This window comes from Gavia stellata, chromosome 5, assembly GCF_030936135.1.
Source record: "Gavia stellata isolate bGavSte3 chromosome 5, bGavSte3.hap2, whole genome shotgun sequence".
In the NCBI taxonomy this organism is placed as follows: domain Eukaryota; kingdom Metazoa; phylum Chordata; class Aves; order Gaviiformes; family Gaviidae; genus Gavia; species Gavia stellata.
In genome coordinates, this window is record NC_082598.1 from 41,635,139 (window position 1) to 41,650,009 (window position 14,871).

The 14,871-nt window shown below is 37.2% G+C and overlaps 1 protein-coding gene across 1 annotated transcript in view; it reads right to left on the bottom strand.

The window, feature by feature from the left end:
* GALNTL6 (polypeptide N-acetylgalactosaminyltransferase like 6) overlaps nt 1-14,871 on the bottom strand; it is a 476,207-nt gene that overhangs the window by 90,401 nt on the left and 370,935 nt on the right. The window lies entirely within an intron of this gene.

A 14,871-nucleotide genomic window follows, 5' to 3' on the forward strand; every position in this document is an offset into this window, starting at 1 on the left:
TCCCCATTTAGACATATCTGGAAGTAATCAGGAAGAAAACAAAAGTAGTAAGTGTTAATTTTTATAGAACTTAGTTAGACAAGTGACATAAAAAGATCAGGTCTACATACAAATCAAAGTATACGGATTACTAGAGATACATAAGGTATCTAGATTTGTTAAAACAGCTACATATTAGCAATATCCTAACAATAAGTCATGACATAGTCAAACGGATACCAGTAACAATACCTACCATATAATTAGTTTTGAGATTTGGCCAAGACGACAGTTTGGGAATTTATTTGGGAAAAATTCTCAATAACTACAAAAACATCATGAAGTATTTAAGTTCAATGACTAACTCCAATATGCTTGTGAGAATGAAAATATCTTAAAATGGAGGAAAAAAAATCCCTTTTGGATCTATAAGTAATGATTTTTTTAACTTAAATCAATATGAACGTGCTCTCATATTGTATTTTCCCCTGCAATGTCATGTGGCACTATCTGTTTCAAATCTTACCAATATCTAAAAGCATAAATAAACACAGAGTAACAGCCAGAGACAGCAGAACAGTAGTAGTTTTAAAGAAAACTGCAGTATTTTCTACCATTTATGTAAGCAGTAAAAACATATCTTTCGTGTTGAACCACTCATTAAAGCCACTCCTGCATTACTCATCATACTGGTATTATCATAGCTGAGACTCTTTAAAGCAAAACGGCAATTCTGCAGGATCTGGTCAGCAGCTGGCTTTAAAGGCTAGGTACTTAATAAAAGAGCCCGTGTTCGAGCCAGGGGTCATGAAGACATAGATGCTCTGACAAAGACAATACCTGGGAATCTCACAGCTCAAGTATTGCTTAAAACAGACAAGACAAGACTTTAGAATTCTCTGTACGGGAATAATTTTGATTAACAAATGATCTAGATGTTTGCGATTACTAACAAATTTTGATTTTTTTTTTAACTTTGTCTTTTCCCAAAAATACCAAAATAAACTGCCTTTTTTCACAGAACTCCATAAATTTCCTTCACAGAAAACCAAATGATATTTTATTTCCTATAGTACAACTGTACTTTCTCACAGTTCCCAATTATTGTGTTGCTAATATTACTCCAGAAGAAGCATCTCACACACAAAGCCTATATATTGCACATATACATTTAGAAGCAAGTAAACTCAAGTGGCCAAATAAACATGCATCAATCAATGTCAGAGCAAAACTATAATTCTAAAGAAATCCTCTGAAAGAAATGATAATGTGGTAAAATAGAAAGCAACCTGTAATAAAAAGGCCTTTAAATGTCCAGGGGACAATGCATTCTGCCCATTTATTACCAAAGGAAACAGTTCAAGCAAGCTTACCATGACAATAAAACAGGGAGGTAGGGTGGTTTCATTTATATGCTGTAATATTACATAAATTTCACTTTCAGAGTTAGGCATGAAAGAGAAGTCAGTATTTAAATTCTACAGTGAGCTATAAATGGTGAACTTTGGATATGAAGAAGCCAAAGCCCTTGTCACTAGATATGGGGACTAAATGTCTAATTTGTAATTGAAAAGAAAATACATCATTCTTTTCTTCACAATGTTGATCAAATGAATCCATGAATCATATGTTTGATACATGCCAGGCATCTGCCAGGGCAAGAGTTGGCACAGGCAGTGACAAAAAGAATAATGCACAGGCAGGAGGTTTACAGGCTGTCACTGCTATGACAAGTGATGACAAAGGGAAACATTATGTCTCTTCTAGCGATAGTCTGTAAACAAATTCTCCATTGTAATTGCTTTGTGTGGGCCTTCTCTGTCTTCATTTAAAGTCTGGAGAAGTTTTCCTAAAAGAATAGCAGAGACACAATTGCCTGGTCATAGTAATTAAAGATCTACTCAAGCAGAGTACCCAGTTACTTAATTTGGTGCCCAGAAAGAAATTGGAAATCAAGTTTCTGCCTTTATCAGAAAAAAAAAAATAACAGTAGTAAAAAGCAGAACTGCAATTCTTCTCTCCTGTTGGGACACATACAGGGAATATTTCATTATCACACTGGTACCCCCTGGCAACATGTGCTATGTGACAAGCAATGTTCCTCCAAGGCTACTGAGAAGGTGTTAAGAGAGATTTAAAAGATGATGTGAAAGCTGGAGCTGGTCTTCAAGACTTGCTTGACTGCAGTATGGACCATGAAAGAGGAAGGAAAATACAAATAAAATGAAGCCTTTTGTTAAGCATCTCTTCTGGACAGCCAGACAGGATGATCCCAAATCTATGCCTGTAACAGCTTACCCTCTGCACCTCTGTAGCAACTCCAATTTCTGCCCCAAAATACTGACAACCTCTGTTACAGTATTATTGACCTGTAAACTATCAAATAATTAAGAACAGCAAGAGAGCCTGCTAAATGCCCTGATAAACAATCTTAACTAAATCTGTTTCTTTTTAACTTTAATAGATCAAGAAGTATGTAATTTGAGCTATTCTGCCATTCCCAACATGAACCATATAAAAGTAGTTTGAAAAAACCTTACAGTAGTAGAAAACGTATGCTGGCCTCTCCTATGCACAGGCATACAGGATGAAGCAACGTGGCGAAAACCACAGTAGCCTGTGATCTTAGGTCAGTAAAATAATCTACAAGTGACTATTTCTGTTGGTGAAAATTAAAGCAGTCAAATGGCTGTTTTGACATGCAACAGTAATGAGGCCAGCTCAAGAAGATTTTTCTCAATCTTTTTTCTCTCCGGCCAGCAGCAGAGAGCATTGTGTCCAATATGTACAGAAAAACCTGCAAGTATATTTATGCAACATCCATGGCTCTCATTGTGAAAAGGACCTCCATCACTTTATGTCCTTTTCTGCAAGACGGGAGTATCTTCCCAGGTAAAATTAGCAAGGATACCCTCCATTCCTTTCCTGAGGCTTTGAGCATTCCTTTTTCCTGGAACACCTCAGCTTAATCTTTTCATGACTGAAATGCTTCTGTCTAATTTAAGTCTTAAGCTTGACATAAAATACGTAAAGGAAACTTAGTGGCCTACGATTCTTCAGTTGTTATTTGTTTTCTACTGCAATTGACAAAATAGCCCTCTCCAGCGCACTGTCATTATTTTTACTTTCACTGCCTGTATATGCTACCATAAAAGCAAATCAGTCTGAAGAGAGAATACAAGGTGAGCCCATCAATTTAGGTACGTCATCTTTCTTTCCTCCAGTTTCCCTTCAAGTTTCTTAATTGCAGAAGGTTGGTTGGAAATGCTGGTTGGACACAGAAACGTTGGAAAGGCTGTACCAGCTCAGCTGCCGCTTTTTCTAGCCAAGTCAGAGACTCGAAGAAGGACAATTCCCCTGGTTACACCTCAAGGTAAGCTAATCCACTGCCACGCTACCCTTCTGGTGATTAACTTTTTCCTAAAGCCCAAACTGAATCTTCCAAGCTGTATCTTGGGGCTGTTGCCTCTTATTGTATCATCTGCCAGGTCCAGGAAGAATTTGGTTCTGCCATCTCTGCAATTCCAATTCAAGCTGCTGTGTGCAGCTAGTAGATGACCACTTAGCTGCTGCTTTGACAGACTAAACAAGCCCACATTCCTCAGCCTCTTCTCAAAGGTCACACACTTTTGGCCCATGACAGTCTTTCTAGTCCTCTGCTAAACAGACTCCAGCTTTTGTCGTCCTTTTTGAACCGCAGAGCCCAAAACTGGATGCAGAATTACAGGTGTATGCAGCACCATCATCATAAAAAGCATAATTTCATTTTATCTGCTCACTCTCATCCTAGCACACACCAATCCAGTTTGCCTTCCTGGTGATTAAAGGCCACCACTTTCTCCTATTCACCTGATATCCACTATGACCTTTGCAGGTCCTTCATGGTACACCAGCTAGTCAGTTCGCATTTTTACTGGTACATGGGGTTATTCACCTAGGTGCAGAATTTAGCAGTCCTTTTTGAACTTTGTGAGATTTATTTTGCCCAATCCTAGAACTTCTCTGGACTGACACTATACCATTTGACATATCAACCACTTTCTCCACTTTTCACCTTAAGGGTGAAAAGAAACCAACAACTCATGTTGAATGGCACTTCGCAGAACATTTCACTCCCTGGAATAGCTTCACCACTGCAGAAGCATGGCTCATGGAATAAAGTTCAACCAAACTGGGAAGAATTTATTCCCCGTATTGCCTTGGTACCCCTGAACCTCAGGTGACCTGGACAAGCATGCTCAGAGACGTACTGCCCAGTCGGGTGATGAGAAGACAGGCAGAGGAGGTTGCAAAAGCTTTTTTTATGGGCAATTTTTTTAAAACAAAGACTTTACCGTGGTTGGACGTGCTTGCTTTGGCACTTTCTTACACCACTGATTCAACAAATGTAACTGTGGCTACAGCTCAAACATGAATCTGGGTAACTGGATTAGTTATCAGGGAAACTATGATAAGTATACGGTACGATAACAAAGAAATTTACAGCTGCCGTTACAGATTGTTCTCTGGACACAATTATGTAGTACAGGCCTGTCAAAAGGGTGACCTTGCTGCATTAAAATTTGATTCTTTTTAACAGGTCTATGTACTACGCAGGTATTTATACAGTAACTCGTCCCCAAGGGAAGCATGTTGTGAGGTTTCTTCCAGGTTGCAAGGAATGTCATTTTGAAGTGAATCCAGGAAAGCATAACTTTCCTTGAGTTCAATACATTGCTCACAAATGCCATCCCCTTGTTTTCAGAGTCACACTTTTGCGTCCTGACAATATTAATTGTTAAAAATTGTAAACAATGACCTGTCAAGCAAGACTTTTTTGGAACATATTCCTAACACTGCCAACAGCCTTGCAGATTTTGAGACCTGTGTTTACAATGACATTTTCTCTGTTTTGCCTGAAACTATCTTTGACATATTTTTAGTTCTTCCTGCAAAATATATCACTGACTTTTACAGTAGGTGCTGTCTTCAGAGAACAGTTTTCTCTCATACTGCTCTTTTTAACCTCTCAAATGCCAAGGACAGATTGTACTGGAGAACTCGTGAAACACTGCTGCGAGGATGGCACTGACCTTATATTTGCAGAGCGCAGTAATACTGGTCCTTGGGAAGGGGGGAAAATAGAAGTCACAAAAGTCATGTAATTACTTTTTAAGTAGCATCAAATTCTGGTAGAGCTCCCTACACTGAACACTTTTATTTCTGAGTAATTCCACTGACTTTACAACTTGTTGCAAACCTTCGGCTCTACTAACCTAAAGACATTGGAATATGGCCATCTCCTAACAGAGTATTTGAATAACTTGCTGCCTAACTGAAGATGCTACACTTCTGTAGTTCTTGTCCATTCTATGTGCTAACCATCCCAGGTAAATCATCAGGTCCTAAACACAGCTTGTAATTAGTCCTTTTCCTCAAGAGTTCAGTGGGTGCTTTTTCCTAGTGCATGGGTTTGTTCTTGTAAATAAGAGAAGTCCTTGAAATATGCTTTGAAACTGAGTTTTCAAAATAAAAAAGAGAGTTTGGGCAATACCCTAGTCTCCTTGAAGTTTGATATTATGTCAAGAAGTTGCTCTTCTCTTCCAACTTTTGTATCAACATTTGTCTTTTTAAAAATGCCTTCTCTGACATAGGAATTGGAGTTCTGAGGCACCAAGTCTTTATCATGGAGGGATGAATTTGCCTAAGGTCTACATATTGCAGCAGGATAAAACACGAAGATACTCGGTGAGGTTTCTCTAACCTACTGAAAGAGGCCTTAAATTGCTAGTAGTGCAAATGCTAGAACTATGTATGTAGCCGTAAACTTTTAAATATCCTTTATATCTCCTGAATTTTATTTCCTACAACACAGCCCCTGGCATTACTAGACTTTTCACAGCTGGAATGCAGGCATTTATAAGCTTCAAGAACACTTACTGTTGAAGCAAGTATCCAGTTCCTTCTCTTGACTGCTGCATTCCATCACCCAAACATTTTATATTCTTAGTTGTTATTTAAAGATTTTTCTCTTTTTCAACTTTGTCTAGAGTGGAAATACATCCCTTCTTCTGTAACTTTGATACTAAAAAGTCTCTGTCTTTACTAAGCTAGAACTGTAGTTCTCAAAATTGTTTCACTCATTTATTTGCAGAAGTTAGCTGTGTTCTTGGTATAACCTTTGCAGTCATTGCTATGTCAAGGAGTGTAGTGAAAGAAGATGGAGTTAATATTGCTGAAGAGGTTTTTAGAAAGCTGCAGTCTATGGGAATTCTCTGACAACCTATTGGTAAAGAAAAGCAATCTGTTTGAGCCATGTTTTTGAGATTAGGTCAGGCATCTTTATTTTTTTTTCCTTTCATTATTTGCAAGAAGCAGTTTGCTTCCAAAATTAGGTGTATAGAAGTCATATAGTGAAAGAACTAGACTGCTGTTTGGGTTATGTATTTTGTAGCATGAGAATTATCAAAAAGGAAACCATTCTCTGTTCATAGACTAATCTGCTATGATGATGCTCCTCTACATAATGAGGCAAACATTGATGCATAATTAGGCATCTCCTAACATCAGTATGAGCTATTAATCAAACAATAACACCATATTTTTTTCATGGATAGATGATTGGCTTTTCACTTTTTATTTCAAACAAGAAGAAGAACAAATAAATGAACTGCTCCATAAATCAAGCTTTGGAAGAGGAGACATGAAGTTCTTTCTTTTCTTTGTTATCTTTTTTCTCCCTTTGTTTTACACATTGAATCAACCTGTCTTTTCCTGTTTCTCAGCTGTCACAACTGTTCTGCAGTATCAGTGAAGCTCTTCACATCCCCTTTTGTCTGGCAGGTTCCCTCATTAAGGATGTGAATTTAAGAAACAGAAAGACATACTGAATATTAAATGAACAGCTAAGATCCAAAGTTTAAATAAATAAATATGATATTGACTATTAACTAGAAGATCTCATTTTGCTCCTAGCAGCTTTCATATGATGGGAGTGGGATTAGGCTCAGACTACACTCATACATTTCTATATAGCTTATTTTGAACACTTCTCCACCTCCTTCCCTACACCAAACTGCTGCCTGTCTTGCAGTGTCAAAAGACAGAGGATGTGACATAAGATACAATCCAGTATTTTTTACTTTATATGTCACAAAAGTTTACACTAACACGGTCATCTCTGGATACAAGGAACAAGGATGGCATGGACTGTTCTAAATCCCTTTGGAAAGCTCAGCCTTAGGCTCATTCCATCTGCATATGGACAGCCATGTGAGTCCAGATCCAAACACAAGAATTTGCTACTTTTGGCCTTTACTCGTATAAACACAGCCTCTTTAGTGATCTTTTAAAATCTTTCATAAGTAAAGGATTAACGGATTAGCAGATATCAATTGAAAAATAAATCATTGCCATGAACATGTCTTATTGCTCTTGGAAAGTTTAAAGCTATTTCAAAACCACACTGGTCATATCTGCTTTACAGCATTTTACTGATCCTGAAAGATGGACAAAATGCTGTACTTCTGAACACAATCCTCATACCTTTATTACTGTTAAAACTACAGATTAGAGATTAAATAGAGCAAATAACCCTTGTATTTCAGATTTCCTTAACATATGAAAAATAACCTTGTCCAAAACTGCATTTAAACATATAATAGAAATGCTTGAATTTAAGAAATATATGAACAGAAAAACAAAAGATCGTTTCATTTTCACTTTAAAGCGCTTTTTACCTAAAGTATTCAGCAGGCTGTCAATATCTTGGCTGATCCAAGAAACCCCATTGGTCCTGACCAGCACTATATGCATCTTCCCCTCACCATCTTTTTGCTGAACTAGAAGTGTCGTGGTTCACACATAGTGTGTCACTTACACTTCCCCTCAATTTTGTGCTGGTGTGAGGTTTCCCACCTTTAGCAGAGAAAGTCTTAAAAAAAAGGTGTAATAAAAAGAGTGGGAAAGTTGTTGCCATTCACTGCAAAGATTTAATATTTTTAATCAATGTGTCCTCTGCACTCTAAGCTGAAAACCAGCCATGTGAAGATCTACTGTGGTAAGCATGTAAGTGCAATGCAAAAAAAGCAAGGCAGAAAATATTCTCCCTGGGAAAACTCTGTTAGGTGAGTCACATATCAAGATACATACTCTGTTACAGGTAACCTCCTCCAGCTACTCAGAATCACACGGGCAGCCGTCCCTTTCAATAATCAACTCACTAACCTCTATGGCAGCTCCAGCAATGGCTTGCCTGGAAAAAAAACAAGTATTTTTGCATTTTACCTGTAGTTTGACCTATAGAGTTGGTAGTTTTTCCATGGAAATGTTTTAATCACTTCTCTCCATTTTTGTTGGGTTTTGTTTAATTTTTAATAATTTATTCCCCAGGGTTTGTTTTTTCCCCTCTTCTTGTAAGGGCATTGCTTAGGCCCAAGTAAAACAGGTAGAGACCACACAGAATCAGTACAGGTAAAAGCAGGTACAATCAAACAGAGAAACCGTGCCACCAGTGACCCAGATACCAGTTTTGTAACTGTTCTCATTTAGTGGATTTAGTTTCAGAAATGAATAAAAAATTGCAAGAAAAATTAAGTTTTACTCAATTTTCTGATTAACTAAGACATTCCTAGATTCACCTATCATCATCTGGAGTGGCAGATGCTTGTCAGGCTCTGGAAAGTAAACTGTGACAGTGCTTATAGGTCAAGGAACATGCTTAGCTTAGTTTCAAAGCTACCAGAGAGCAAGAGGTCTGAATTCTTTTCTAGTTATGTTTCTGTGTTCATATTCTCTTGGAAGCAGCTGAAAGGAAATAAAAGCAACAGAAAAATAACGCAGGAGTAAATAAAAGTTATAGTGAGCACAGCTGAATATAGGAAAACTATAAAAACCAAAACAGTAGAGAGTACATAAGTAAAAGGTAAAATACAAGTAACTACAATATTCTGAAATGAATATGACTTCTATTCATACCAGGCTGTCATCCTGCTGAAGAAAACGTTGGGCTTTTAGTTCTGCTGCAAAGGGCAGACTGCATTTTTGTAATAAATCTCGTAATTTTGTTCACTTTGTGGCTTGGAGTGAAAGAGAGAACACTCAAAAACTCACAGACAAATGAAGTACAAATAAACCTGATTTCCAAAAGAACAGCTGGAGATTTTCAGAAGAAGGAAATAACATGCTACATGGTTTCTTTCAGTGATACGTGCTTCACTTTATCCAGAGGAAATTCTCCCGAGGATAAGAGACTCCCTTAACAGGAAATTTCCCTTGGTACAAAGGTAATGTTCTCCATTTATTAAGATTACCAGCCAACTCTCTAAAGCAAGAGGTTTACACAAGTCTAAATTTAATTTTCAAGGGAATTAAGGATTGAGGTGCTCATTTACATTGTAGCTCTGTGGACCACTCAGTTTGGCATTGCCAAGTGCTAGCAATAGGCCTCAGTCTTTATAAAAAAAATTAAACAGATCAGGACATAGAGCTTGTTATGCTGTGTCTTGAACTTACTGTATCTTGATTTGCTGCATCTGTAAAAATATATAAGAAACATAGCCCATACCTGCAACTTGCTTAAAGATCTGATGATGATTGTCTAGCTTGCCCTAGCTGTAACACCATGATTACTGGTGTAAATTGGCTGCTGCTTATCCCGTGTTTCTGAGCTTTAGTTACATTGTTTGATTTTTTTCCCATTGCATTTTGTTTAGCTTTGTGTAGTTGCACGGTTCTCTCCCTAAGCGGAAATTATACCATCTACACAGAAGGATTAAAAAACCTAAGTATCTAACCCTGGGAGGAAGAAACCCTCACACTCAACTTCAGGCTTCTGCTGGCAAAGAACTCAAATCAGTGGAGCAATGCATAGGGAGAGTGAGCATAACACCAGAGAAAAGGGTAGATAATAGGATGCTGGCTTACAATTATTTTAATTGCATTATTAATAAGGACAAGGAATAATTAGATAATTTGCAGAAGTGTAAACACAATTTAAATTGGACTAAATTAACTGATTGTGGTATTTTGATTAGGCAATTAAAAAGTTAGATTAAGACTACATTCTAGTTCTTGGATACAAAGGGGTGCTCTTTTGTTTTCCACGACTAAATTGTATACGTAACAGTGCATTTACATTATGCTTTTGGAAGGATCTCACTGAATGCGAGAAAATAGAAAATACTTCAATTTCCTTTCAACATGTCTTAGTGACTTTTCATAAACTCTTGTTTCAACAACCCTACTGTGTGTTTTTCTTTAGCAACTACTCTAGCAAAACTCTGCAGAATACTTTGAAAGTAACCAAGTCAGCAAGGCAGTATTTCATCTATTTGTCAATGTCAACACTGTTTTTACTTTTAAGACCCTTTGCAGCCTCCAAACACCAGAGCTATCTGTTTCACCAGCCAACGATTTACCCTGGGACTTAGGGCTTGTTAGTGTAATGATTCGGTATCTGCCATAAGACTGAGGCAGCTTTACACACACAACCAATAGCTTTACACATCTAGCGAGTTTACGAAAACGGACTTCGTTTTAAACCAAGATCTTCTGAAAAGGACTTTCATATAACACAGAACTAAACAGGGAAAACTTCAGCATATACAGAAGAATGGGATGTAGAATTTATAATGCCATCTCTGTATTTGACGGCTCAGACAGGCACGAGCTTCACTAAAGGTCAGCCAGGTACAATCTCGCCGAGAGCTGCTGTTCACCAGAGCTGCTAAGGTACTGCAGGACCCCAATTCAGTTCCTGTCTTATTTCATTTTTCCTGGGCCTCATTTCTGGGGAGCGTGAAGGACTCAAGCGTCACTACCAAGAGGAGCTTTAAGAACTGCTGGGGAGGCAGGAGAATTTCTGACTCCAATGAGCCAGTGTAGCCTAAGGACTGCAGAAGGTAGCACCAGGTCTTTTAAGACATTGCCCCCAAATAATAATCCAAAACACTCTACCTGTGTGTGTATACACATGAGGACGGGAGGTGTCAGCAGATGGGAAATTCACTCCCTGTGAAGCTCCCGTCTCACTCCGGTGACTGGTTGGACAACAAAAGCAAACGAATTACCATCTCAGGTGGCTAAAGCTGATGTACAAATAATCCTACTCAAACTTATGGCTATTTATTTTATGAAAAGTTCTCTGAACCAAAGTTACCTGCCGGAACCGATAATGGCGAATGTACGCATGAGAGGCCTTATTCTAAGTTGCATCCCTGGAGTCCCTGAATGTAAGCTACACCTTGGGATCCACTCACTGAAGTGAACTAGGTAGCTTATCCAAAACTATTTGCCACGAATTTATCCATGGACACAGGGGAAAACCACACGTGCACTAAAATGTCTTCACAAAAGTAACCTGGAAAATAGCATTGAAGAAACAGATACATAAAACCAGTCAAACCCTTCAGGACACTAAACACTTTGAAAAATAAATTATGTTCACTGAGGAAATAATTCACTAATTAATTAATAAGTTGGATGTTAATACAAGTAAGATTTGGCAAAACAGTAGGAGTCAATTTAATACCATGACTGAGCTTTTCTGAGTATTTCTGCTACACTTTGGTGTCTTCACCAAATTAATTGTCAGGCTGCAGAAACTTTAATCTCTTTTTTTCAATGAAGCCAGGTTTGTTTGTTTGTCCAAGACTTCATCTATGTTTTAAACATATCTGAGTAGAATAACTGTAACTTTGAATCTATTGTATACTTCTGATTAATTTAATTTTATTTTCCCATAGGTTCCACATTTCTTCACACTCTCTCTTCCTGGACAAAAATGGACGTATTGCAAAAAAACGGAGAGGGATTTTTAAAGTCAGTCAATTATGTATTAATACATTTTCACACACTCTACATTATTGCCGTTAGGGCAATGGTTACATGAGATTAAAGAATAAAACTAGACTATGGTCACTGTTTCAGCGAAAAATACAGATGTTACTTGTTATTTTTCATTATTAAAAGCTAAAGTTAATCCCCTTTTCGTATTTCTGAGTGAAAAAGGTGACTGCCTAAGTAAAAATGGAGAATAGTTACTATTGGTAACTTTGTAAACCACTCTTACTTATTCTGCACTAGAATGACATCATGTACTTCATGTCGTGTAAGACTTGCAAAAGTGCCTAAATTAAAAAGACTGCAGGACCAAATTTTTTTTTTAATAAATATTTTATAAGACTCCCGCATGCACTTTTTTTAAACACTGAACAAGTTTTTATGAATGTTCTTATTTTTTCTGAAAACAAACCTAAACTGAATATATGTGTGTTTAAAAAAGTTACCTTGCACTAAATTTCTCCTGGAAAACTTCAGCTAATATAGCAAAGCAGAAATAGCTGTATATAGTCATCTGATCCACAGTATCATTTCTCTCAGATTTTTCTGTTACCAGCCATGACTATTGTATGTAAAGAACAAATTTTTCTTTCTTTCTGTTATACATCTCAGTTTCAAACAATGCAGCATTTGACCCATCAGAAATACAGGGATCCAGGCTTTGCTGGATTTTATTTTTTTCTAAATCACTGTAGTCTATATTTCCTCATTTTTCATGTCATCTAAATGACTTGCCTTCTACCTGGTTGCTGTGTTTTCCTCTTTAATTGCCACATTAACACCTGCTCTTGAATCTGAACTGTCTGCAGGACAATGTAGAGTTGGAAAACTGTGCCTGCTGTTATCACAGATCAGTGCTTACAGGAAGCATGGAATGATACATCCTGCAGTAGCAATTAAATTACTGTCTTGCGGAACTGAAAATTTCCCCCCAAGCATAATCTAGATCCTATAAATGTTCTTGCTGAAGCCAAACTGCAAAGACTGTTTTCAAAAAGACCTCACTGAAAGATGCATGTATTTTTTACTTTGCACAATTCATCCCTGCAAGGCTAACTTATGAATATATGCTTTAGCAACAATTCCTCATGTCAATAACTTCAGACAGCTATGAATTGCACACACCAGGCAGGAAAATTTTTCTACATAATCTAAAATTTTCACCGTTCAGCCATATGTTGCAGAGCATTAGGAAAAGAGATGTCATTTATTTAATCTCTGAAGATCACTTTGTTTCTTTATTGGAAGTGAGAGGAATTAATGGTAGTCAATCAGGTCTTTTAGAAAAGTTTCCTTGCTTACATTTGTAAGTTCTCATTAAATGATATGGCTAAACTAAGAAGAGAAAATCCTTTAATAAGCAATCACCATGTCAGATAAGCTCATCGGTGAGTAATGGCCAGAATGCTAAAGGTCTTCAAGCATTGAATGGTCCTTGATAAAATATGAGAGATAAGTAGTTAAATAATTTTAATAGTCTCATTAATAATGAAAAAGCTTAACAGGTAAAAATATTCTGACCTCACTTTCTGCTATTTTTCTTCAGCAAGTTGATTTGTAAAAGCTAGCTGAAAAATGGATTTGGATACAATTAATGAGCAATATTTATCACTGCATAATGACTTAATGACTAATCCAAGCACCGTAACTCAGATAAGGAGGACAATTGTGAGCAAAACCAGAATTTTGGGTATCGCTATTAATTTAACTGATTGGATTATTATATTACAAATTATCTATGCTTTACAACTATCTTCCTTTGTGAACAAAACGTTTTGGTCATCAGTAGTTACTAAAAATCTCTTGTTCCTTCCACACGCCATCCACTTTGCCATGTGTGGTGCTGAGACTGAAGCAGAGCATCGCAATGGGATGTGGAGACTGAAGTGCTAAGTACGTGGCTGAAGAACAGATGCACAAACACATGTGCTAGAACGTATGTTCACAATGATGATGGGACTGGCAGACAGTAAGGCTTAGCTTATTTCAAATGGCCTAAATGTCAGAAAAAAATGAAGAAAAACCCCAAAGCACCTTTACTAGTGCAGGTGACAACACTTACACATGGACAAAGACATGGACACCAGACAAATGCAGATTGACAGAATACTAGATTACAAGTAGAAATAAAGCTTGCACACTGATGGCTTCAGGCAGATGAAGACAGTGAGGAAGAACCATTGTTATACTCTCTAGCATGTTCAGAAAGGGCTTTGTAATTTTTCAAGTAGGTTTGCAAATGTTACTGGGTAATGTAATTCACTAACACTAATAATATGGAAGCAGCCCATCACTGGCAAAAAATACAGAGAGACTTGATCCATGATCTTGACAAATCTTCTCAAAAAGTAGAATGCTAATCTGTACATCCTAAACAAGGTCTTAGAAGATGCTCTTCATTAGAAGCGATGATTATCACTCCATGACTCACGATGTTCAGAATTTATCATCAGCTTCCAAGCTAATTGCATGTGTTATTGTGATTATTATCAGTCTGATTTACCCTATGAAAACGTTTCTCTGCAACTGTTTACAAATCGTTGAGATACCAACAATTACAGCATATTTTGTTGGCATTCATTCAGTGGTAAAAGCAGGACGAAAGAGAGGTAGAAAAGTAACAGAAGTATTTCCTTTTTCTCTAAGTTGACATAACCAAGTTGTGGTGACCAAAAACTATTCAGCAGGTTTTGAGACAAAGATGAACAAAATGGTACATAGCTACATTTTATATGCCACAGAAAGGATGTTTTTATAGCCTCCAGCATAATAGTGCAATGCCTACAGAGATTCACTCTATTTTTCTTTTCTTTCCTTTTTTTTTTTTCCCCCCAAATACATTCAGTTCCATAGAGAAACATTTCTCTTTCCACATCTGCAAAATGAGACTAGTTTGTGCACTGAACAAGTGGAGTTGATAACTTCAGTCATGATATGGGTCTGGAAACAAAAGATTTAGACACCAGAAGAGAGAGATCTATGATGTTTGAACTGGATATAGGAAAAGAACATGATGATAATGATGAACATACAGGATAGTAATGATGATAATGGTAATGATGTTTATCATGA